The sequence below is a fragment of the Aethalodelphis obliquidens genome, unplaced genomic scaffold, assembly GCF_003676395.1.
Source record: "Aethalodelphis obliquidens isolate GAN/ISIS:26980383/991018 unplaced genomic scaffold, ASM367639v1 scaffold50, whole genome shotgun sequence".
Classification (NCBI taxonomy): domain Eukaryota; kingdom Metazoa; phylum Chordata; class Mammalia; order Artiodactyla; family Delphinidae; genus Aethalodelphis; species Aethalodelphis obliquidens.
The window spans coordinates 3,794,746-3,820,431 of record NW_020837994.1 but is presented as its reverse complement, the minus strand read 5'-3'; the positions used below and the strand labels follow the sequence as shown (position 1 = coordinate 3,820,431).

Genomic DNA, 25,686 nt, shown 5'->3' with positions numbered 1-25,686 from the left:
GGGAGAGAGGGAGAGAGGGAGAGAGGGAGAGAGGGAGAGAGGGAGAGAGGGAGAGGGAGAGGGAGAGAGGGAGAGAGGGAGAGAGGGAGAGGGAGAGGGAGAGAAAGAAAGAAAGAAAGAAAGAACGAAAGAACGAACGAACGAACTGCTGGTCTATAGGATAAACTATTATTTATAGGATAAAATTAAACTTATTAAGATGTGATATAAAAGCTTTAATAATCTGTCCCTAAATCACTTTTCCATTACCACCATGCATCCTATGCACAATCACATTAGATTATCTGTTCCCCAGAAAAGCTTGCACTTTCATCATGTATGGATTTGAACATATTGTTCCCTACTTTAGGTGACCTATAATATATCAAATATTAATTGAATGTCAGTCACTTGTGCTAGAAATTGGCAAAATTCTATTCATCATTTGAATTCATCTAAATTGTTATTTCCTCTGTGAAGCCTTAAATAAGTCTTTACCAGACACCCTAACAGAGTTAGCTGCTTATTCCTCTAAATGCCAATATCACTTTGTTGATTTTCTATTTTTTCTTCACTAATCTCTGATCTCTCTAGTTGTCTTACTCCTCTTGGTATGCCAAAGTCATAGTATATACCTTGTGCACAGTAGGTGCTCCAATATAATTGTGTAGGATACAGTCAATTTATAGTTGGACTAGGAAAGCTCTATCCTTATCTCTGGAGACACCTTGATGTCTGGCTTTGGACAAGATAAGGTCAGTTGGATTTATGATGTGCTGTTTAGAGTCCAAAACTGCCCTGGTGGCCTCTGAATCAGTGTTTACTGATGGTTTTCACCTGACAGAACTCATTAGCGAGCCTACCTTGACTACATGACCAGAGCGACATAAAAATACCCCACTGGGGCTTCCCTGGTGGCGCAGTGGTTGAGAGTCCGCCTGCCAGTGCAGGGGACACGGGTTCGTGCCCCAGTCCGGGAAGATCCCACATGCCGCGGAGCGGCTGGGCCCGTGAGCCATGGCCACTGAGCCTGTGCGTCGGGAGCCTGTGCTCCACAGCAGGAGAGGCCACAACAGTGAGAGGCCCGTGTACCGCAAAAAAAAAAAAAAAAAAATACCCCACTGGGATCTTCTGCCTTGAGCGCTCCTGAACGCAAGACTTATTACACAGATCTTGGTGGTTCAATCCAGAGATGAAAGGGACCTGGGTGCAAATTAGGATCCTGAGTTTTCCTTTGACATTCCCCACATCCTCAATGCTTGTCTGCCCTCTCTCTTGCTGTACCATATCCTCTGCCTTTATTATTTTTTTATTATTATTTTTTTTTGCGGTACGCGGGCCTCTCACTGTTGTGGCCTCTCCCGTTGTGGAGCACAGGCTCTGGACGCGCAGGCTCAGCGGCTATGGCTCATGGGCCCAGCCACTCCACGGCATGTGGGATCTTCCCGGACCAGGGCACGAACCCATGTCCCCTGCATCGGCAGGCAGACTCTCAAGCACTGCGCCACCAGGGAAGCCCCCCTCCTCTGCCTTTAAATAAAAGCCTTAGGTGAATACGCTCTATGGAGATTTGTGAGTCCTTCAACTATCCAAACTTGTGAAATTTTGCAATAATACTTTCTACACACTTTACACACTTTCATGAATGTAAAAATAAGCCCCATGACCCAGCTCATATCTGTGTCAATCTTAATAAAACAAAAATTTCTACATTTTATAAATACTTTCACATCCACTAACACTAAATTCCCAAAGAAATCCTGTAGAGGGGTAGTCTCACCATTTACTAGAAAAACTCAGGCTCAAAACATTAAATGACTTGTCCACAGTAGCTCAACCAGTTAGGGGCAGAACTGGACTCAAGCCTAGGTCTAGGTCTCTCAGCTGTACTAGGCTGCCCCCAGTGTTTGCAGCAATCATAGTTGACCCTTGAACAACATGGGTTTGAACTGAGCAGGTCCACTTACTCACTGATTTTTTTCAATAAATAGGTACTACAGTAGTACACGATCTACAGTTCGTTGGATCTGTGGATGTGGAACCCTGTACACAGGTATAAAGTTATACAGGGATTTTCAAGTATGCAGGGGTCGGCAGCCTAACCCCTATGTTGCTCAAGGGTCAATTGTACACTCCTATGCTGTAATTTGAGGATTTAAGGTAATATCTCTGTATCCTGATAAAGTTTATTGAAACAAGTCATAAAGACATCTGCATTCATCTATTAAAGAGGTTAATAGTAATATACAATGTTGATATCAAGAAGCTGAACATATTAATCCCTTTACTCCACAATTACATGAGCACCTATTATAGGGCTTAGGCACTGTGTTAGGTAGAGTTTACAGTTTTAGTGAAAAAGTGAGACATTTTAAAGAAGAAAAATGAATACCTTTTCAGTTCATGGATGAAAAGAAAGTTCGAATTTAAGTGCATAATCTGATATTCAAAATTCTTAAGAAAGTCATTAAACAACATTTATATACAGTACTTTAGAGTGTATAAGATCATTACTTTGCCTAATTTCATCCTCAAAACAAACCTGTGAGACATTTTTAATCCAATTTGACAGCTAAGGAAAGTGAAAATAAAAATTAAGTAATTTGTCCTAATATATACAAAATCACATAGCTTGTATAAGGCAAAGTCAAGATTCAAATGCAATGGTACTATTATTTTCTTTCTACTTTATACTTCTATTATTCTTATGTTGATTTAGATTTAAATGTGCTATTTCACTTTTTGTTTTAAAAATCCATATAATGAAAATCACTAAGTAAAACATTTGCTTATCATGATAATTATTAATAATTCAGAATTTAAAGTAAAATAATTTAAATGTCCTAGTGATGGTTTTCTGCTCTCTCTCTCTTTTTTTTAATTGAAGTATAGTTGATCTACTTCTCTTTCTAGCTGATGGCTATAAATATGTTTCCTTTTTTTTTTTACATCTTTATTAGAGTATAATTGCTTTACAATGGTGTGTTTCTGCTTTATAACAAAGTGAATCAGTTATACATATACATATGTTCCCATATCTCTTCCCTCTTGCATCTCCCTCCCTCCCACCCTCCCTATCCCACCCCTCCAAGGGGGTCACAAAGCACCGAGCTGATCTCCCTGTGCTATGCGGCTGCTTCCCACTAGCTATCTACCTTACGTTTGGTAGTGTATATATGTCCATACCTGTCTCTCGCTTTGTCACAGCTTACCCTTCCCCCTCCCCATATCCTCAAGTCCATTCTCTCGTAGGTCTGTGTCTTTATTCCTGTTTTACCCCTAGGTTCTTCATGACATTTTTTTTCTTAAATTCCATATATATGTGTTAGCATACGGTTATTTGTCTTTCTCTTTCTGACTTACTTCACTCTGTATGACAGACTCTAGGTCTATCCACCTCATTACAAATAGCTCAATTTCGTTTCTTTTTATGGCTGAGTAATATTCCATTGTATATATGCGCCACATCTTCTTTAAATATGTTTCTTAAACACGTATTGAATGACATATCTTTAACCTCTGGGTAATTTTAAACAGTTTTTTGGTAAATGAAATAAAAATCATTCATTTCTTTTAGTCAGCCTGCAGATCAATATAATGAAAACAAATAACTAAATTTAGATATGTATTTTCTAAACATGAAAAGCTTTCTGAGTTGTAGAATTTTTGGAAAATGTATAATTAGTTGTTAATGTTTAACAGTATCTCATTCTTGAACAGTGTAAGCAACTAAATATATTTTTTCCAAAAGAATACATTAAGTAAAAAATAAGTTTATGAATTTAATTCATTTAACTTAAATTCTTAAACAGTGTTAATGCCAAATTCCTAAGCGGTAAGGAAAAAACTAAAGACAGTAAAACACAAGTTTAAAAATTTTTTTAATTCCCAGATCTCTCAAATGAACTGTTCTAGTTCTATCTGAATCCTTTGGGCCAAGTTCCACTGGAACAAGTCTTTTTTCCAGGGTATTCATTGCCCAAGTGTCAGCTTTTAAAGGTCTGAAAAAACCTGCTTTAAAGAAAGCCAGAGAAAATGAGATAGGCCAGCCAAGACAAGTGTGCCATGTAGCAAACAGTGGTTTCTCTGTGATCCAAATAAAACAGCAGTGCTGTTATACCCATACACACATATAACTGGAATATTTCTATCGTCTTTTCCATTAACCTTTAATCTAAATACTAATTTATTTACTTTTTTAAACTTGGTTTTGATTTTATATTAAACAATAAAGAGAATGAAACAGTGAAAAAATTCACACAAATTAGATAATAAAAGAATAAAACAGAGTACTAAAATCTATTGAACTTGTATGCCTGGAATCATGCTGGTGACTTTATTTACATAATCTCTCTTTTTTTTTTAAGAAGATGTTAGGGGTAGGAGTTTATTAATTTATTTATTTATTTTTGCTGTGTTGGGTCTTCGTTTCTGTGCAAGGGCTTTCTCTAGTTGTGGCAAGCGGGGGCCACTCTTCATCGCGGTGCGCAGGCCTCTCACTATATCGCGGCCTCTCGTTGCGGAGCACAGGCTCCAGATGCGCAGGCTCAGTAGTTGTGGCTCACGGGTCTAGTTGCTCCGTGGCATGTGAGATCCTCCCAGACCAGGGCTCGAACCTGTGCCCCCTGCATTAGCAGGCAGATTCTCAACCACTGCACCACCAGGGAAGCCCTACATAATCTCTCCTAATACAAACTATCACCTTGTGAGCTGGTGTTAACATTCTTATTTTACATATCAGGAAATTGAGAAACAGTATGAATAAGAAACTTGCCCAGTGTCATATTGCTCCTAAATGGAAATATCTACATTCAATCTCATACCATTTCTCTTAAACAAGCTGTGGTCCTCCTACCACATCATGCAAAAACAAAAAGCAAAAGAGAAGAAAAAGGACAAAAGAGACAAAATCATGAGCATTGGTCTACTCTAATAATTCTTTTTTTTTTTAACTTTAATAGCCTTACTCTTTTTTTTTCGGCTGTGTTGGGTCCTCATTGCTGTGTGCGGGCTTTCTCTAGTTGTGGAGAGTGGGGGCTACTCTTCGTTGCCGTGCGCGGACTTCTCATTGCGGTGGCTTCTCGTTGCGGAGCATGGGCTCTAGGTGTGCAGGCTTCAGTAGTTGCAGCGCACAGGCTCAGTAGTTGCAGCACGCAGGCCCTAGAGCATGCAGGCTTCAGTAGTTGCGGCATGTGGGCTCCAGGGAGTGTGGGCCTCAGTAATTGTGGCGCGCAGGCTCAGTAGTTGTGGTTCGCGGGCTCTAGAGCACAGGCTCAGTAGTTGTGGCACACGGGCTTAGTTGCTCCGCAGAATGTGGGATCTTCCCAGACCAGGGCTCGAACCCATGTTCCCTGTATTGGCAGGTGGATTCTCAACCAGTGCGCCACCGGGGAAGTCCCTCTAATAATTCTTAAGAGGGAAGCAAATCATATAATTCTGGCAACTATACTAGATTCATCTGAACCTCTACAGAATTTATTCGTTTGTAATCCATAAGAGTAAAGAAACAATACTGTCTTAAAAACAATTCCTTCACTGGTGTAATGAATCCTTTATCTTTTGTGCTATTTATCTTTCCACATTTTTAAGTTTATATACTAGCTAGCACATAACCTATTGGGAAAAAAAATCCATCATACAGCACTGCAAAGTAATACACATAGAGTAGGTATTTAGTAAATATGCTGAAAACTTTGTATATTCACAATGCCTTGAAATCAGTAAGTACCTGAATAGCTAATGATATGATTATCCTTCAGGGACACTGGTCTTAAAGTTCTGGTTTGGGAGTTCAGTTTGAAAAATGGTTCTATTTTAATCGATCATGACCAAGACACACTACTGTTTATCTGAGTTCATCATTTCTCTAGTATTCTCCATTTTATCAAAATGGCTTCAGAATGACAACCAGGCAAAATAAATATTTTTTATTCTGCAGATTACAATGGGCAGAATATGCCAAACAATTCCTCACTGGCTGTGGATACAAGGTTAGAGTTTAAAAGTTTTTAACTTGAGGCATTATCAATATAGTGGAGAATATAGACAGATATATAAATAATTACAACACTGTGTGAAGTGTACACACATCATTCATTCAGTAATTATTATTGAAAGCCCCATGTAACAAACACTGTAACAAGCCTGGGATACAGCAATGAACAAAACTCTAGGGTCCCTGCCCTCATAGACTTTATAATTTAACATGGCCTCAAAGACTTCCCAAGTCTCCAGAAAAATGAACTCATGGTCAAATATCACAAAAACACATGAGGGAACATGCACCCATAAAGAATGAATCAGTAAAAGAACAAGCAACAGAAACAAATATGCAAAGATGAAAGATACTGAAATTAATGGATACAGAATATTAAGTATGTTTAATATGTTTAAAGAAATGAAAGCAACAAAAAGAACCAAAGAAGAAAAAAATCATCAAAAATCATCAGGCAGATTTGAAAAAGAAACAACAGAACCTTTAGAAATGAAAAAATATAATAATCAAAAACACTAAAGACAGGGCTTCCCTGGTGGCGCAGTGGTTGAGAGTCCGCCTGCCGATGCAGGGGATGTGGGTTCGTGCCCCGGTCCGGGAAGATCCCACATGCCGCGGAGCGGCTGGGCCCGTGAGCCACGGCCGCTGAGCCTGCGCGTCCGGAGCCTGTGCTCCGCAACGGGAGAGGCCACAACAGTGAGAGGCCCGCGTACCGCAAAAACAAAAACAAAAACATAAACTAAAGACAAAAAGTGAATTTAGGAGGGAAAAAAATAAGGCTGAATTAACCAAATAAGAGAGATGAGAGGGAGAAAGCAGGACATCCCAGACAGAAAAGACAGTGTATGCAAACACATGAAACCATGAAGCTGCATTCTGTGTTCAAGGAAATAAAAGCTGAATTATACTGCTGAAGTATAATGTGCAAGTGTTTAAAAAGGAAAGCGATTACATCAGAAAAGTCATCAAGGGCTAGATTGTGAAAGTCTTCATACACTATACTTCTCAACTCTATATTCCATGTGTGCCTATACTGATTATCTGAAGTTCTTATTTTACATATATGTAAGTATACATATTTATATGTATACATAGTAAACAATATTTCCAGTTTTGAAATATATAAATCCTTAGTTAAAAGAGAATAAATACCTACTGGGCAATTTGGCAGACAACCCAGAAGTCCTCTCTTTACAAACACCTAGATATGCTGGATAATATTTAATACGTTTATTTTTAAATGCACAGTTGAGCTCCTGAAAGACTAAAGGTAATTCCCAGAGGGGGAAAAATGAGAGTAAATTGAAAATCAATATGGTATCTGGGTATGACTCTCCTACCAAGGGAAAAAGGTAGGGCAGTGAAATGCCTGACTCAGTACCATAGGAGGTTGAGTTTCAATGCTCACACAGGAATAGCAGATGAGGCATTCGACCATGCAAGGATGGGAATTAGATCTGAGATCATCTACATAAAGCTAAAATGCTTGAGAGACTACCTAGTCAGTAGCTAAGTTAAGTAGAAAAGTACCCACTAGCCCAGACAAACAAGAAAGCTGTTATATATTCAAAAAATACAAATAGGGCTTCCCTGGTGGCGCAGTGGTTGAGAGTCCGCCTGCCGATGCAGGGGACACGGGTTCATGCCCCGGTCCGGGAAGATCCCACATGCCGCGGAGCGGCTGGGCCCATGAGCCATGGCCGCTGAGCCTGCGCATCCGGAGCCTGTGCTCCGCAACGGGAGACGCCACAACAGTGAGAGGCCCACGTACCGCAAAAAAACAAACAAATAAAACAATAAAAACAATTACCTCACTTAGAAGTATAAAAAGATGTGTGACAACCACGAAACTCAACCCCATGATCCTCGCCTTGAGTTTTCTTTTGCTTTCTCATCACCTACTCATAATCTTTATCCTTTCTTAAAACTAATTTAGCTTTAGTCCCCCAATCTCTTATTGAAAATACTTTATAGAAAGTTGAGGACAATGGCCTTCTCTGATCTATATAGCTATATTATAGATCCTTTCTCTCATCATTTATTTTGGCCATTCTTAAAATTTAAACTTCATCTATATGTCCTTCTTGATAACAAATTCTTACATTTAAAAAGCGAGGGTACCTGAGCACACAGGCCTGCTTTGTTGGATTCTTCTCCTTTCAAATTTCATCCTCGTTCTTCATCAATCCTAGTCTCCCTCCATGATCAATATTTTCCTTAGAAGATGGTTGTTTCATGAAAACTTTCCCAATTTAATAACATCTTCATTTTTAATCACATAATTTTAACATGTTAATATATCTCCCAAGTGTTACACTGTCATTGTCATTGGTACTAAACTGACTTTTTCTGAACTGAGTGTAGAAAGATTTACTCTTCTGGCTAAAACCTTCCAAATGCTTTTGATCACAAATAAAATAAAAACCAAACACCTTACCATGGACTACAAAGCCAACACAATCGACCTCTGCCTTCCTCTTCTAACTATTCTTCTTGCCCACCCATTCCAACACTAGCCTTCCTAATGCTCCTAAAAACAAACCAAGTCCGTTCCAGTTTCAGGGCCATAAGCAGAACTACATAGAACATCATTACCCCAGATTATCTCTGGGTAATTCCTTCTCACTCTTTAGATATTATGCCAAATACTACAAACTCAGAGAAGCCTTCCTTAATTACCCTATCTAAAGAAGTCCTCTAACCATTCTCTATCATATTACCTTGTTTTATTTCTTCATAACATTTATCACAATTAGAAGCCTTTATATACTCACTTATACATTTGTCATCTTCCCTCATTAGAATGCAATCTCTTGACAATAGCAATCTTATTTATTTTCTTCACTGCTGTATCACAAACTCCTAGAACAGTACTTGTAATAGCCATGTGTTCTGGGTTTTGTAATTTCTGCTTTGACTTGTGGGGTCTTGCTGACCTTGGTGGGACTGTTCTTCCCAGGGCTAGCTAGTTCGCATACTACTTGCCTGTAAGCACACCTTTTATATGCAAACCAAACAATCACAGCCCATAACCCCAGCTACCTCCTTTATCAGACTCTAGGCCACTATTCCCCTGCCCTAATCACTTCTGGGCCATGTACCAGACAACTAAAGACAGTCCCTAAGCCCCAGAGCCCACTGAAATTATTCAAACTAACCAATCCCAGGCCTGCTTACCCCACCTTGCCCACTCCTTCCCACAGAAGCCACAATAAAGGCTCTCACCCACATCTCCCCTCCATGGACTGATCCTGGCGCTTCCCCATGTGGTACTGCACAGTGTGCTATGCCTCCTGCTTCTAAGGAACAGTAATAAAAAATTCTTCCTTTATGGCAATCATTTCCATGTTTGTGTGTCTTATCATACCTAATTAAACAAATCCCAGGTACCTTTAAAATAAGTGCCTGGGGCTTCCCTGGTGGCGCAGTGGTTGAGAGTCTGCCTGCTGATGCAGGGGACATGGGTTCACGGGTTTGTGCCCCGGTCTGGGAAGATTCCACATGCCGCAGAGCGGCTGGGCCCATGAGCCATGGCCGCTGAGCCTGCGTGTCCGGAGCCTGTGCTCCGCAACGGGAGAGGCACAACAGTGAGAGGCCACAACAGTGAGAGGCCCGCATACCGCAAAAAATAAATAAATAAATAAATAAATAAAATAAGTGCCTGGCATAAAGTACATGCTCAACAAATACTGTTGAATGGATCACCTGGAGAATAAATTCCTTTTGTTTCCTTTCAGTTCCTAGCATGACTGAGTTTACTTATATCATCCTTCAATACACTTTAATAATTGAATCATTTGTAAAACATGTATTCTTTGCCCAATAAGAGATAGTAAGTACTAAAGATACAGGGATGAATAAAAAATAGATATGTTCTGTTCATAAGAGTTTCAAATAAGATATGAGAATGCAGGAAAGTCGAAAATAAAAGAATGAAAAGATAATCTATAACTACTACAGAAAAAAACAACTGGTATAGCTATCATAACATCAGACAAAAAACAACCTTAAAATAAAAAGTATTACAAAAATAGGGATCCAATTCACCAAGAAGATATCATAACCCTAATCACATACATATCTAATTTAATTGCATAGCTTCAAAACACTTAAAGCAAAAACTAACAGAATAATATAGGGAAAGTAATCATATCCATCAGCATACCCATCTCAGTGTTTGAAATATGAAGGAACTTTCCCTATTCTCCTCTCCACACCACCCCCAGCCCCAAATCAGCAGCGTTCCAGAAGATTTTAACACCACAAGTGGCTTGAACTAATAAACATTAGCACTAATAGACATAAGGACACTACAATAATCTGAGGGCCTTTCACATCTAGCCATGATAGAGTAACTGGGACTGGACTTTCCCTTGCTGTCAACAACTAGAAAAGAGGGCAAATGATATGAAAAACCTCCTTTCAGACGTTGAACAACAAGGTAGTACAGAAATGTGACCCCTGAGAAAAGGAAAGCAAATGAGGTAAGCGATATGATTACCCCAGTTTTCTAGAGGACACACTTTCCAGATCTTGGTGTAAGGAAAGGGAATCCAAACATAGCACAGCCATCTCACTAAATTGAGGAGACAGAGATTAGACTTCAGAAAGACTGAGCCATTAAGATTTATAGGACAGAATACCAAAGGAGGTAGCTTTGCAGAGAAAGAGGTCCAAAACTTTAAAGGGATCCTCTTGAATCTGTTGTTGAATACTAAGCTGCACATGCACAGAATAAGACTCAATTAGGCAGAGAAAAGAACTACTGGGGAGAAAAGCTACTAGAGAGCTGTAAAATGAACAACTACCACAGCACACAGACAGAATACAGATCACACTGAACACCTGGCACATTCAATAGGGATCCCAGAAAGGTCACATTTCAGTCAGGAAGCAAAACTAGCAAGAGAGTAAAGACAACAACTCTAAACCCACCCAAATACATGTTTTAAAACAAGCCATGAGAGAGAAGCTGACCAGAAATTTAATCACTGGCCAAAAAAGAAGTCAAACACCCTTTAAAAGAAGACAACAAAATTCAGTCACTCAACAAACATCACAATTCCAACATCCAAACAAAAACGGCTAAATAAGTTTAAAAAGCAAGAAAATCAGTCAAAAGAAATAACCCAGAAATGACAGTGATGGTGAAACTGGCAAAGATTTTAAATCAGCTATTATAACTATGTTCAAGAACATAAAGAAAAACATGAAAATAATGAAGAGAAAAATGGAATAAATTTAAAAAGACAAAATACATTTCTGCTTCCAGTAATGACAGAGTAAGATCCTACTGTCTGATTCTCCCTCATAAAAAAAGGTAAAATCTGGAATAATACAAAAAGAGATTTTATGTGAAAGCACTGGAGAGTAAAAGAGAAGCAGACAGACTCCAATGGAAAGCACATACTTGAAGAAGGGGAGTTATACAAACTGGGTTCCCATTTTCACAGCTTTCAGCCTTGGGCAAAGTACAACACACAAGGAGCAGTGGAATGTAATACTCAGGCTTTCTAGCCTGGGGAAACAAGAAACTGAAGTCAGAAGAAACATGACCACTGAAGAGAATGGAGAAATCCTTAAAGGGAACAAGACAGAGAAGGTACCCCCAAATTCTGTCTGCTCATGTCTCTACCATTAGAGGCCCATGCATGTATATATGACAGATTGAAAGGAGTTCAGCTAAAGGCAAAAAAGGTGCTGGCCAAAAACAGAGTTTACAGTTCAAGTCAAGTCAGTCAAGATAACTGTCAACTGAAACCAAAGAAACAACACTCACCAGGAAAAAAACAAAAAAGATCATTAATCATTAGAGAATTGCAAATCAAAACTACAATGAGATATCATCTCACACCAGTCAGAATGGCCATCATCAAAAAATCTAGAAACAATAAATGCTGGAGAGGGTGTGGAGAAAAGGGAACACTCTTGCACTGCTGGTGGGAATGTGAATTGGTACAGCCACTATGGAGAACAGTATGGAGGTTCCTTAAAAAACTACAAATAGAACTACCATATGAACCAGCAATCCCACTACTGGGCATACACCCTGAGAAAACCAAAATTCAAAAAGAGTCATGTACCAAAATGTTCATTGCAGCTCTATTTACAATAGCCCGGAGATGGAAACAACCTAAGTGCCCATCATCAGATGAATGGATAAAGAAGATGTGGCACATATATACAATGAAATATTACTCAGCCATAAAAAGAAACGAAATTGAGCTATTTGTAATGAGGTGGATAGACCTAGAGTCTGTCATACAGAGTGAAGTAAGTCAGAAAGAGAAAGACAAATACCGTATGCTAACACATATATATGGAATTTAAGGAAAAAAAATGTCATGAAGAACCTAGGGGCAAGACAGAAATAAAGACACAGACCTACTGGAGAACGGACTTGAGGATATGGGGAGGGGGAAGGGTGAGCTCTGCCAGGGCGAGAGAGAGGCATGGACATATATACACTACCAAATGTAAGATAGATAGCTAGTGGGAAGCAGCCGCATAGCACAGGGAGATCAGCTCGGTGCTTTGTGACCCCCTTGGAGGGGTGGGATAGGGAGGGTGGGAGGGAGGGAGATGCAAGAGGGAAGAGATATGGGAACATATGTATATGTATAACTGATTCACTTTGTTATAAAGCAGAAACTAACACACCATTGTAAAGCAATTATACCTCAATAAAGATGTTAATAAAGAAAAGAAGAACAGAATCTCCACAATTTAACATTTTTTCTTATATATTATTATTTATTTTTGGCTGCGTTGGGTCTTTGTTGCTGTGTGCGGGCTTTCTCTAGCTGCAGTGAGCGGGGTCTACTCTTCGTTGTGGTGCATGGGCATCTCATTGCGGTGGCTTCTCTTGTTGCAGAGCACAGGCTCTAGGCGCCAGGGCTTGAGGAGCTGTGGCTTGTGGGCTCTGGAGCACAGGCTCAGTAGTTGTGGCGCACAGGCTTAGTTGCTCCACAGCATGTGGGATCTTCCCGGACCAGGGCTCGAACCTGTGTCCCCTGCACTGACAGGTGGATTCTTAACCACTGCACCACCAGGGAAGCCCTAACATTCTTACTATCTAGAATAAAATCTAAAATTACTCAATATATGAAGAATCAGGAAAACGAAACACATTCTCAAGAGAAAAGAGTGTCAACTGAGACTGACCCTGAGATCACCCAGGTAGACAAGGGCTTTAAGGCAGCTATTATAACTATCCTCAATGAATTAAAACAAAATATGCTAACAATAATGAAAAGATAGGGAATTTGTGGAGAAAAATAGAAATGATAAAAAAGCACTAAATGCAAGTTCTAAAACTGAAAAAAATACAGTATCTGAAATAAATTATTCACTGAATAGACTTAACAGACAAATGGAGATGACAGAAAGAAAAAAGGTAAGTGAACCTAAAGACAGATCAATCAAAATTATCCAACCTGCACATGCACAGAGAGATAAAAATATGTTTTTTTGTAAAATGAACTGACCTTAAAAGGCCTGTTACATGACAACAAACAGAACAACATACTTGTAACTGGAAACAAATGATAGAAGAGAGAGACTAAGGCAGAAAAGAATATTTAAAGAATGAACAAAGTTTCCCAAAATATGCTTAAAGGCAGAAATTTATAGATATAACACTCTCAACTTGCTGAAGGGAAATGATACCAGAGGGAAATCCAGATCCTCAGACAGGAAAGAAGAGCATTAAAATGGTAAACCCCCAGTTAAATGCAAAAGTTAATTATTTTGTTTTCCTTAAATTTATTTATAACTTATTTACTTTTAACACATAGCTGTTGTGAACATAACATATGTAGATGTAATATAACAACTATAACATAAAGAACAGGGTACGTAGGATATGGACCTATACAGCTGTCTTATTCTGCACGCTTCTACATTTTTCATGAAGTGGGCTGTGAAAAGTTAAGGATAGATACTGTAATCCCTCAAAAACCACTAACTAAATAATACAGTTGAAAAGCCAATAGGAATGTTAAAATGGAATTCTGAAAAATAGTCAAAAAGAATTTTAATGTAAGAAAGAACAGAGAAAACTAAAATAAAAATAATAATAAAATGGCAGACCCACACCTGGCCATATTAACTGCAGTAAACCTGATAGTCTGTTGCCCTTTTGATAATATTTACATTGTTATCTGTTCAGGGTTTTGTTTGTTTTTAAAAAGATAAAAACTTGCAATATTTCTTTGTTACAAGAGCTTTGGGAATTTCCTTCTCCTTTCATACTTAAAAGTAAAATAAAGCTGTAACTCTAATGGATTTCCTACTTAAGTTTAAGGGTTGCTGTTCATTTAATTCAACAATTAGTGCCTAGACCAACCCATATGAGAGCAGCAACTGAAGAATAATGGCTCAAGGTGGGGCTCAGATAACAGCTGGCACAGAAAGGTAAAAATGACCTTCACTGGGGTCCCACGGAGAAGCCTACCTGTTTCTACAGTTTGTTTCTACACTATTTCTGTTTGTTCAGAACTTCAAACTGTTTATACTGAAAGAATCTTCAGAGTTATCAGAAGGTATCCAAGGCAATTGCATAACAGAATTACATGGTTTTCCTCTTGCAGTTATCTTGAGGTTCTATTGATTATTAAGATGCATAGTATGTGTATTGAGTTAAAAGAGTGACTATCTGGGTTGTGCCCTGAAATTCTAGGGTTCTGGTTTTGAGAGTCTGATCAGGGTAGAATCTTAATCTGATCAAAGGGAAGAGTTTTTTTTCCTTTGCAAGAATTACAACTAACCCAATCCTAGTGAGGGGAGGTGTCCCCAGACTGCAAGCAAACTAGCAGACATTCTACAAGGTAACTGGTATATAATCTTTAAAACTGTCAAGGTCATAATGGTCAAAAAAGATTTAGGAACTATTCCAGATAGAATGAGACTAAATAGACGTGAAATCTACAGGTAACACGTGATTCTGGACTGGATACTCTTGCTATTAAGGGCATTATTGGGACAACTAAAACATGTTAAATGGGATGATAGGATTAGATGATAGTAACATATCAATGTTCGTTTTCTGATTTTAATGGTTGTATTGTGGTTATGTACAACAATATCCTTGTTTGAAGGAAATATACAATAAAATATGAAGGGTAACAGAGGATTCATCAGCAATTTACTTTAAATGGCTTAGAAAAAGTTACTTGAAACTATGCTTTACATTGGAGATTGCTTTCAAAATATTTTTTTCACTAAAGCAGATACAGCTATAGATAAAAATGTTTATATATTTACTCTACATGCAAAGAATCAGGAAAATGTGACTTACTACAAGGGGAAAGAAATCAGACCTAGAAATGAAGAAAAGAGCAAAACTAGCAGATGAGGATTTCAAATACCTATTAAAAATATGTTTGAGGATTTAAAGAAAAACATGAATACAACAAGGAGAAATATATAAACTTTTTTTTTTTTTTTTTTTTTTGGCGGTATGCGGGCCTCTCTCACTGTTGTGGCCTCTCCCGTTGCGGAGCACAGGCTCAGCGGCCATGGCTCACGGGCCCAGCAGCTCCACGGCATGTGGGATCTTCCCGGACCAGGGCACGAACCCGTGTCCCCTGCATCGGCAGGCGGACTCTCAACCACTGGGCCACCAGGAAAGCCCTATAAACTATTTTTGTAAATCAAATGAAACTTCTAAAGCTGAGAAATGCAGTATCTGAAATTTAAAATTTAAAGTTTAAAAATTCATTGTATGTATTGTAAAAAAAGGATCAGTGAACTTAAATCTAAGGAAATAGAAACTACACAAATTGAAGCACATAGAGAAACAAGAAAAAAAAGAAAAGAATGATGGGCTTCCCTTGTCCCCCCACTGAGGGGACAAGGACACTGGCAGCAGAAGTTCTGGGAAGCACTCCTTGGCGTGAGCCCTCCCAGAGTTGCCATTAGCCCCACCAAAGACCCTGCAGGCTCCAGTGTTGGGTCACCTCAGGCCAAACAACCAACAGGGAGGGAACAGAGCCCCACCCATCAGCAGTCAAGCAGATTAAAGTTTTACTGAGCTCTGCCCACCACAGCAACAGCCAGCTCTACCCACTACCAGTCCCTCCCATCAGGAAACTTGCACAAGCCTCTTAGATAGCCTCATCCACTAGAGGGCAGACAGCAGAAGCCAAGAAGAGCTACAATCCTGCAGCCTGTGGAACAAAAACCACATTCACAGAAAGACAGACAAGATGAAAAGGCAGAGGGCTACGTACCAGATGAAGGAACAAGATAAAACCCCAGAAAAACAACTAAATGAAGTGGATCTAGGCAACCTTCCAGAAAAAGAATTCAGAATAATGATAGTGAAGATGATCCAGGACCTCGGGAAAAGAATGGAGACAAAGATCGAGAAGATGCAAGAAATGTTTAACAAAGATCTAGAAGAATTAAAGAACAAACAAACAGAGATGAACAATGCAATAACTGAAATGAAAACTACACTAGAAGGAATCAATAGCAGAATAACAGAGGCAGAAGAACGGATAAATGACCTGGAAGACAGAAGGGTGGAATTCACTGCTGCAGAACAGAATAAAGAAAAAAGAATGAAAAGAAATGAAGACAGCCTAAGAGACCTCTGGGACAACATTAAACGCAACAACATTCGCATTATAGGGGTCCCAGAAGGAAAAGAGAGAGAGAAAGGACCCGAGAAAACATTTGAAGAGATTATAGTCGAAAACTTCCCTAACGTGGGAAAGGAAATAGCCACCCAAGTCCAGGAAGCACAGAGTCCCATACAGGATAAACCCAAAGAGAAACACGCTGAGACACATAGTAATCAAACTGGCAAAAATTAAAGACAAAGAAAAATTACTGAAAGCAGCAAGGGAAGAATGACAAATAACATACAATGGAACTCCCATAAGGTTAACAGCTGGTTTCTCAGCAGAAACTCTACAAGCCAGAAAAGAGTGGCATGATATAATTAAAGTGATGAAAAGGAAGAACCTACAACCAAGATTACTCTACCCGGCAAGGATCTCATTCAGATTCGATGGAGAAATCAAAAGCTTTACAGACAAGCAAAAGCTAAGAGAATTCAGCACCACCAAACCAGCTCTACAACAAATGCTAAAGGAACTTCTCTAAGTGGGAAACACAAGAGAAGAAAGGACCTACAAAAACAAACCCAAAACAATTAAGAAAATGGTCAAAGGAACATACATATCGATAATTACCTTAAACGTGAATGGATTAAATGCTCCAACCAAAAGACACAGGCTTGCTGAATGGATACAAAAACAAGACCCATAAATATATGCTGTCTACAAGACACCCACTTCAGACCTAGGGACACATAGAGATTGAAAGTGAGGGAATGGAAAAAGATATTCCATGCAAATGGAAATCAAAAGAAAGCTGGATAGCAATACTCATATCAGATAAAACAGACTTTAAAATAATATTACAAGAGACAAGGAAGGACACTACATAATGATCAAGGGTTCAATCCCAGAAGAAGATATAACAATTATAAATATATATACACCCAACATAGGAGCACCTCAGTACATAAGGCAACTGCTAACAACTATAAAAGAGGAAATCAACAGTAACACAATAACAGTGGGGGACTTTAACACCTCACTTACATCAATGGACAGATCATCCAAAATGAAAATAAATAAGGAAACACAAGCTTTAAATGACACAATAGACCAGATAGATTTAATTGATATTTATAGGACATTCCACCCAAAAACAGCAGATTACACTTTCTTCTCAAGTGTGCACAGAACATTCTCCAGGATAGATCACATCTTGGGTCACAAATCAAGCCACAGTAAATTTAAGAAAATTGAAATCATACCAAGCATCTTTTCTGACCACAACGCTATGAGGTTAGAAATGAATTACAGGGAGAAAAACGTTAAAAACACAAACACATGGAGGCTAAACAATACGTTACTAAATAACCAAGAGATCACGGAAGAAATCAAAGAGGAAATCAAAAAGTACCTAGAGACAAATGACAATAAAAACACGACAATCCAAAACCTATGGAAGGCAGCAAAAGCAGTTCTAAGAGGGAAGTTTATAGCTATTCAAGCCTACCTCTAGAAACAAGAAAAATCTCAAATAAACAATCTAACCTTACACCTAAAGGAACTAGAAAAAGAAGAACAAACAAAACCCAAAGTTAGCAGAAGGAAAGAAATCATAAAGATCAGAGCAGAAATAAATGGAATAGAAACAAAGAAAACAATAGCAAAGATCAATAAAACGAAAAGCTGGCTATTTGAGAAGATAAACAAAATTGATAAACCATTAGCCAGACTCATCAAGAAAAAGAGGGAAAGGACTCAAATCAATAAAATGAAAAATGAGAAGTTACAACAGACACCACAGAAGTACAAAGCATCCTAAGAGACTGCTACAAGCAACTCTATGCCAATAAAATGGACAACCTGGAAGAAAAGGACACACAACCCAATCAAAAAATGGGCAGAAGACCTAAATAGACATTTCTCCGAATAAGACATACAGATGGCCAAGAGGCACATGAAAAGCTGCTCAACAACACTAATAGAGAAATGCAAATCAAAACTACAATGAGGTATCACCTTACACCAGTTAGAATGGGCATCATCAGAAAATCTACAAACAACAAATGCTGGAGAGGGTGTGGAGAAAGGGGAACCCTCTTGTACTATTGTTGGGAATGTAAATTGATACAGTCACTATGGTGAACAGAATGGAGGTTCCTTAAAAAACAAAACCAGAATTACCATGTGACCCAGCAATCCCACTACTGGGCATATACCCAGAGAAAATCATAATTCTAAAAGACATGTGCACCCCAATGTTCACTGCAGCACTATTTACAATAGTCAGGTCATGGAAGCAACCTAAACGTCCATCGACAGACAAATGGATAAAGAAGATGTGGTACATATATACAATGGAGTATTACTCAACCATAAAAAGGAACGAAATTGGGTCATTTGTAGAGACGTAGATGATCTAGAGACTGTCATACAGAGTGAAGTAAGTCAGAAAGAAAAAAACAAATATCTTATATTAACGCATATATGTAGAACCTAGAAAAACAGTACAGATGAACAGGTTTGCAGGGCAGAAACTGAGACACAGATGTAGAGAACAAACGTATGGGCACCAAGGGGGGAAAGGGGCAGGAGTGGGCGTGGTGGTGTGATGAATTGGGCAATTGGGATTGACATGTATACACTGATGTGAATAAAATTGATGACTAATAAGGGCCTGCTGTATAAAAAAATAAATAAAATAAAATTCAAAAATTTAAAAAAATAAAAAGAAATCAGAGACTGTCAGACTAGACCAGAAAGAAAAAAAGAAAAGAAAGGGAGAGAGAGAGAGAGCCAACTATAAGCAACTACAAGAAAAGCACTTTAAATGTAAAGATACAGAGAGGTTAAAATTAACAGGATAAAAAAGAAGTACTATGCCAATGCAAATTATAAGAAAGATGAATGGCTACATTAATATCAGGCAAAAGAGACTTCAGAACATAGCATATTGCCAGAGAAAAAGGACATTTCACAATGATAAAGGGTGAATACCTCAAGATTACATGACAATCCTGAAGTGTATATGCCTAAGAATGTAGCATCAAAACATATAAGAATAGAAAGGAGATATAGAAAAATATACTACTAAAGTTGTACTATAGCATTGGTGATCCAATACTCTTCTTAATAATTAACAGAAATAGACAGAAATATCAGTAAATATACAGAAGACTTGAACAACACTAGCAACCAATTTGACCTGACTATTATAGAATACTACATGCATAAACAGAATATATATCCTTTTCAAATCCGTGTGGAACATTCACCAAGTGAAACATGTGACAAGCCATAAAACAAGCCAATAAGTTTAAAAGAATTTAAATTAAAAATATGTTTGAGGGGCTTCCGTGGTGGTCCAGCGGTTAAGAATCCACCTTCCAATGCAGGGGACACGGGTTCAATCCCTGGTCAGGGAACTAAGGTCCCACATGCCGCAGGGCAATTAAGCCCACACACCGCAGCTACCGAGCCCACACACTGCAACTAGAGAAGCCCGTGCACCGCAACGAAGAGCCCACACGACGCAACCAGAGAGAGAAGCCCGCACGTCGCAACTAAGACCCAACACAGCCAAAAATTAAATAAATAAATAAATACTTTTTTAAAAAATAAAAATGTTTTCTGAACATAATGAAATTAAACTAGAAAACACTAACAAAAAGATACCTTGCAAATTCCAAATATTTGGTAATTAGACAACACACTTCTATATAACCTATAGTTTATTTCTACTTCCCCTGTGATTTCTTCTTTAACCTATGGGTCATGTAAAAGAAATCACAGGAAGAATGGAAATAAAGCATATTAAAATGTGTTGACACACAGCTATAGAGTGCTAAGAGTGAAATTTATAACTATAAATGATTCTAATTTTTTTAAATAAGGTCTAAAATTAGTGTTCTAAGCTTCTATCTCATGAAACTAAAAAAATAATAAATTGAATAAAAAATAAGTAAAAGAAAAAAGAATAGAATAAGAAAAAAGTAGAGAAAATTAACATAGCAAGAAGTTGTACCTCTGACATGATTAATAACATTTAATAAACCACTAAGATGATTAATCAACAAAAAAAGAGAGAATACACAAACTACCAATATGAGGAATGAAAGAGCAGAGATCACCTTAGAGTCTACAGACATTAAAAGACCAATAAGAGAACATCAGAAAATTCAGCAATTTACATAAAATAAATTTCTTGAAAAATACAACCTATAAAAAACTGACAAAAGAAACATAATGGAAAACAAAATTATAGACCAGTCTCTCTCATGAACAAAGATACAAAATCCTTAACAAAAATACAGTTGGCCCTTGAGCAACACTGGGGTTAGGGAAGCCAACCCTCCAAGCAGTTGAAAATCTGAGCATAACTTTACAGTCCGCACTCTGCACCCATGGGCTCCATATCAGTGGGTTCAACCAACCAGGATCATGTAGTACTGTAGCACATATTCACTGAAAAAAAATCCCTGTATAAGTGGACTTGCACAGTTCAAACCCATGTTGTTCATGGGGCAACTGTACTGGCAAATCAAACCCAGATATAGATTTATAGATATAGATATGGATATGGACATAGACAGAGATAGAGAAGGAGAGACAGAGATGCTAATACATCATGTCCAAATGGGCCAGGAAAGCAAAGTTGGTCCAACATTAAAAAATCAATCAATTGACTTCATCATATTAACAGAAAGGACAAAATCACTTCAACAGGTATAGAATAATATTTGACAAAATTCAATACCCACTCATGATAAAACTCAAGCAAGTCAGGAAAAGAAAAGAATTTCCTCAACCAAGAAGTCCTACAAAAAATCTACAGCTTACCTAATAATAAAAAACCCATCATATCTAATAATAAAATATTTAATGCTTTCCTCCTTAAATTAAAAAATAAAAATGGCAAAGCTGTTTGCTCATATCACTTCTACTCAACAATGTACTGGAAGGTCCTAGCCAGTACAGTATGGGAAGAAAAATAATGCATAAAGATTACTGAAATGGATGAAGCGAAACTTTCTATTCATAGATTACATGATTATTTACTTAGTGACAAAAAATTAATAAGTTTAGCAAGGTAGAAGATATAAGGATGATGACAAAAATCAATTTAAATATCTATACTAGCAATAGAGAAACAATGAGAAAAATGAAATTTTAAGAATATAATGTATAAGAACATCAAAAAATATAAAGTACTTAGAAATAAATTTAACAAGATGTTTAAGACCTCTACAATGAAAACTACTGAGAAAAATTAAAGGAGACCTACATAAATGGAGAAATATAACATGGTGGATTGTAAGACTCATATTTTTAAGATGTCTGTTTCGCCAAGATGATTTATAATATGATACAATCCCAGTAGGCTTTTAAAATAAAAATTGATGTATTATCTATTTTATATAACAGATTACCTCAAAACTTAGCAGCTTAAAACATCAGACATTTATTATGTCACATAATTTCTGAGAGTCAAAAATATGGAAACAGTTCAGACTCAGGATCTCTCATGGGAATGTAGTCAAAATGTTGGCCAGCTCCAAAGTCATCTGAAGGCCTAAATGGAGCTGGAAGGTCAACTTTCGAGATGGCTAATTCACCTGTCTGTTGGCTGGAGGCCTCAGTTCCTCATCACATAGACCTTTCATGACATGAGGGCTGTCTTCCCCCAGAGTGAGTGATCCAAGAAAGAGGCCAAGAGGGAAGCAGTCATGCCTTTTATAACCTAGTATCCAAAGTTTCATCACATTACTTCTAATTTATTTTATTAGAAGCAAGGTACTAAATTTGGACCACACTCAAGGGGAAGGTAATTAAGTTCTACAGAGAGATAGCAAAGTGCACATCTTTTAAAACCACCATAATAGACAAGTTGATTCAAAAATTTATATGAAAATGCATAAGACCTAAATATCCAAAACAATATTTTAAAAGAACCAAGTTGGAAGATTTATAGTAGTTGATTTCAAGGTCCACTATAAAGCTATATATATCAAGACTCTGTGGTAATGGCATAAGGATATGCAAATAGATCAACAGAGCAGAGAGCCCAGAAATAGACCTACATGTACAGCTCACTGATTTTTGACAAAAGAGCAAAAGCAATCCAATGTGGGGGGGAATGTTTTTTCAGCAAATAACACTGTAACAACTGGACATGCATATGAGAAAAAAATAAACTTCAATCCCTACCTCACACCATATATACAATGAATTTGAGATGGATATAGATCTAAGTATCAAGCTATAACTATAAAACTTCTATAAGAGAATATGGGAAAATACCTTTATAATCTGAGGGTAGACAAAAGTTTCTAAACGGGATAAGGAAAGCAATAACTATTAAAAAAAAAAGATAAATTAGACTCCATAAAAATTTTAAACTTCTCCTCATTAAAAGATACTTTTTAGAAAATGAATAGACAAAACATAGACAGGGAGAAAACAGTCACCAAACATCCATCGGATAAAAGGACTTATGTCCAGAATATATAAGGAACCTTGCAACTCAATAATAAAAAGACAACCCAGGGGCTTCCCTGGTGGTGCAGTGGTTGAGAATCTGCCTGCTAATGCAGGGGACACGGGTTCGAGCCCTGGTCTGGGAAGATCCCACATGCCGCGGAGCAACTAGGCCCGTGAGCCACAACTACTGAGCCTTGCACGTCTGGAGCCTGTGCTCTGCAACAAGAGAGGCCAAGACAGTGAAGAGGCCCACGCACCGCGATGAAGAGTGGCCCCCACTTGCCGCAACTAGAGAAAGCCCTCGCACAGAAACGAAGACCCAACACAGCCAAAAATAAATATAAAAATTAATAAATTAATTAAAAAGATTTTAAAAAAAGACAACCCGGGCTTCACTGGTGGCACAGTGGTTGAGAATCTGTCTGCCAATGCAGGGGACATGGGTTCAAGCCCTGGTCCGGGAAGATCCCACATGTTGCGGAGCAACTTAGCCCGTGTGCCACAACTACTGAAGCCCACGCACCTAGAGCCTGTGCTCCGTGACAAGAGAAGCCACCGCAATGAGAAGCCTGCACACTGCAATGAAGAGTAGGCCCCGCTCGCCACAACTAGAGAAAGTCCGCGTGCTGCAACGAAGACTCACCACAGCCAAAAATAAAATTAATTTTAAAAATAAAAAGACAACCCAACTTTTTTTAATGGGCAAAAGATCTGAAAAGACAATATACAAAAGAAGATATACGAATGTCCAAGAAGCACATGAAAATGTGCTCAGCATCTTTAGTTATCAGTAAATGCTAATTAAAATCACAATGAGGGCTTCCCTGGTGGCGCAGTGGTTGGGAGTCCGCCTGCCAATGCAGGGGACGCGGGTTCGTGTCCCAGTCCGGGAAGATCCCACATGCCGCGAAGAGGCTGGGCCCGTGAGCCATGGCCGCTGGGCCCGTGCGTCCGGAGCCTGTGCTCCGCAACGGGAGAGGCCACAGCAGTGAGAGGCCCGCATACCGCAACAAAATAAAAAAAAAATCACAATGAGATGCCACTATACACACTCCAGAATAGACAAAATTAAAAAGCATGGCAACGCTAAATGTCCTTGAGTGTGTGGAGCACCCAAAACTTCCATGATGAGAATGAAAAGTTACATCACTGTGGAAAAAAGTCTTGCAGTCCCTTAAAAAACTAAACATAAACTAACTCTATGACCTGGTAATTCCACTTCTATGAATTTACCCAAGAAAGATGAAAAATATATGTTCACAAAAAGACTTGAATAAGAATGTTCATAGCAGCTTTATTCATAATAGCCAAAAACGTAAACAGTCCTAGTATCAATAGGTAAATGGATAAACTAACTATAGTATATTCATATAATGAAATACTACTCAGCAATAAAAAGGAACAAACTACTGATTCAACAGCAGGACAAATCTCATTTCTCATAGACACAAATCTTAAATGGACTAATAAACATTTGTTTCTAATTTTAACTTCTAATATAGTAAATACCAATAGACTTAACTCGCAAAGTTCTCCAGGGTTCTCAATAATTTTAAATGTGTACAGGGGTCATAAGACCAAAAAGTCTGAGAACCTCTGATCTAATAAAAGTTGAATATAGGCATGCTCTACAATCTAATAATTATACTCCTAAATATATACAGACACTCTTACACTTGTGTGTACCAGAAGATGTACAAGAATGTTCACAGCATTATTTGTAATATCAAACACCTGGAAACAACAAAACATCCAACGACTGAAGAATGGATAAATCAATATATTCATACTGTGAAATTGTAAACAACAGTAAGAAAAAAAATGAACTACCTAACCTATCAACGTAGATAATTCTCAGGAACGTGGATGATACTAAGGACCACAATTTGAGTGAAAAAAACAAGTTGCAGAAGAACGTATATATAGTAAAATTCCACTCACATAAAATGTAAAACAAGCAAACCTAAACTGTATTTTCTAGGAATGCTTAAGTGGTAAAAGACTAGGAAATGAAACACAAAATTAAGGATAGTGGTTATCTCTGAAGAAAAAGAAAGAAGATGGGATGAGGGAAGGGCACATAGGGGGCTAAATGTTTACCCAATGATGGCTGCTCTTAACCAAAGAATAGTCCTCCTTTATCAAGGTCATAATTCTCTTCAATTGTCAAGCTTTAAATTGGACATTCCTAGAATAGTGAGAACAAAGAATATCCATTTGATTGGCAAGCCTAATTGAATCAACTCCAGTGATCAACAGATCAACAGAATATCAGACAACAAAGCCAGACTGCCCTCACATCTACTTTAAAAAAGCATGTGTGTACATGGGGACAACTTATGGAATGGGAGAAAATGCAAACAATGCAACTGACAAGGACTTAATTTCCAAAATATATAAACAGCTCATACAACTCAATATCAAAAAAACAAACAACCCAATCAAAAAATGGGCATAAGACCTAAATAGGTATTTCTCCAAAGAAGACATACAGATGGCCAATAGGCACATGAAAAGATGCTCAACATCACTAATTATTAGAGAAATGTAAATCAAAACTACAATGAGGGGCTTCCCTGGTAGCGCAGTGGTTGAGTGCCCGCCTGCCGATGCAGGGGACGCGGGTTCGTGCCCCGGTCCGGGAAGATCCCACATCCCGTGGAG

At 38.2% G+C, this 25,686-nt stretch overlaps 1 protein-coding gene and 1 long non-coding RNA gene across 5 annotated transcripts in view; both read right to left on the bottom strand.

Moving 5' to 3' along the window:
- Positions 1–25,686, bottom strand: part of ACER3 (alkaline ceramidase 3) — a 180,857-nt gene that overhangs the window by 143,504 nt on the left and 11,667 nt on the right. The gene's annotated exons all lie outside the window — the stretch shown is intronic.
- On the bottom strand, positions 5,309–24,498 carry LOC113607794 (uncharacterized). The gene is made up of 3 exons (XR_003428076.1): positions 24,487–24,498; positions 24,242–24,243; positions 5,309–5,956 (listed from the first exon to the last, which is right to left on the bottom strand). It is a non-coding gene; the product is annotated as an uncharacterized LOC113607794 (long non-coding RNA).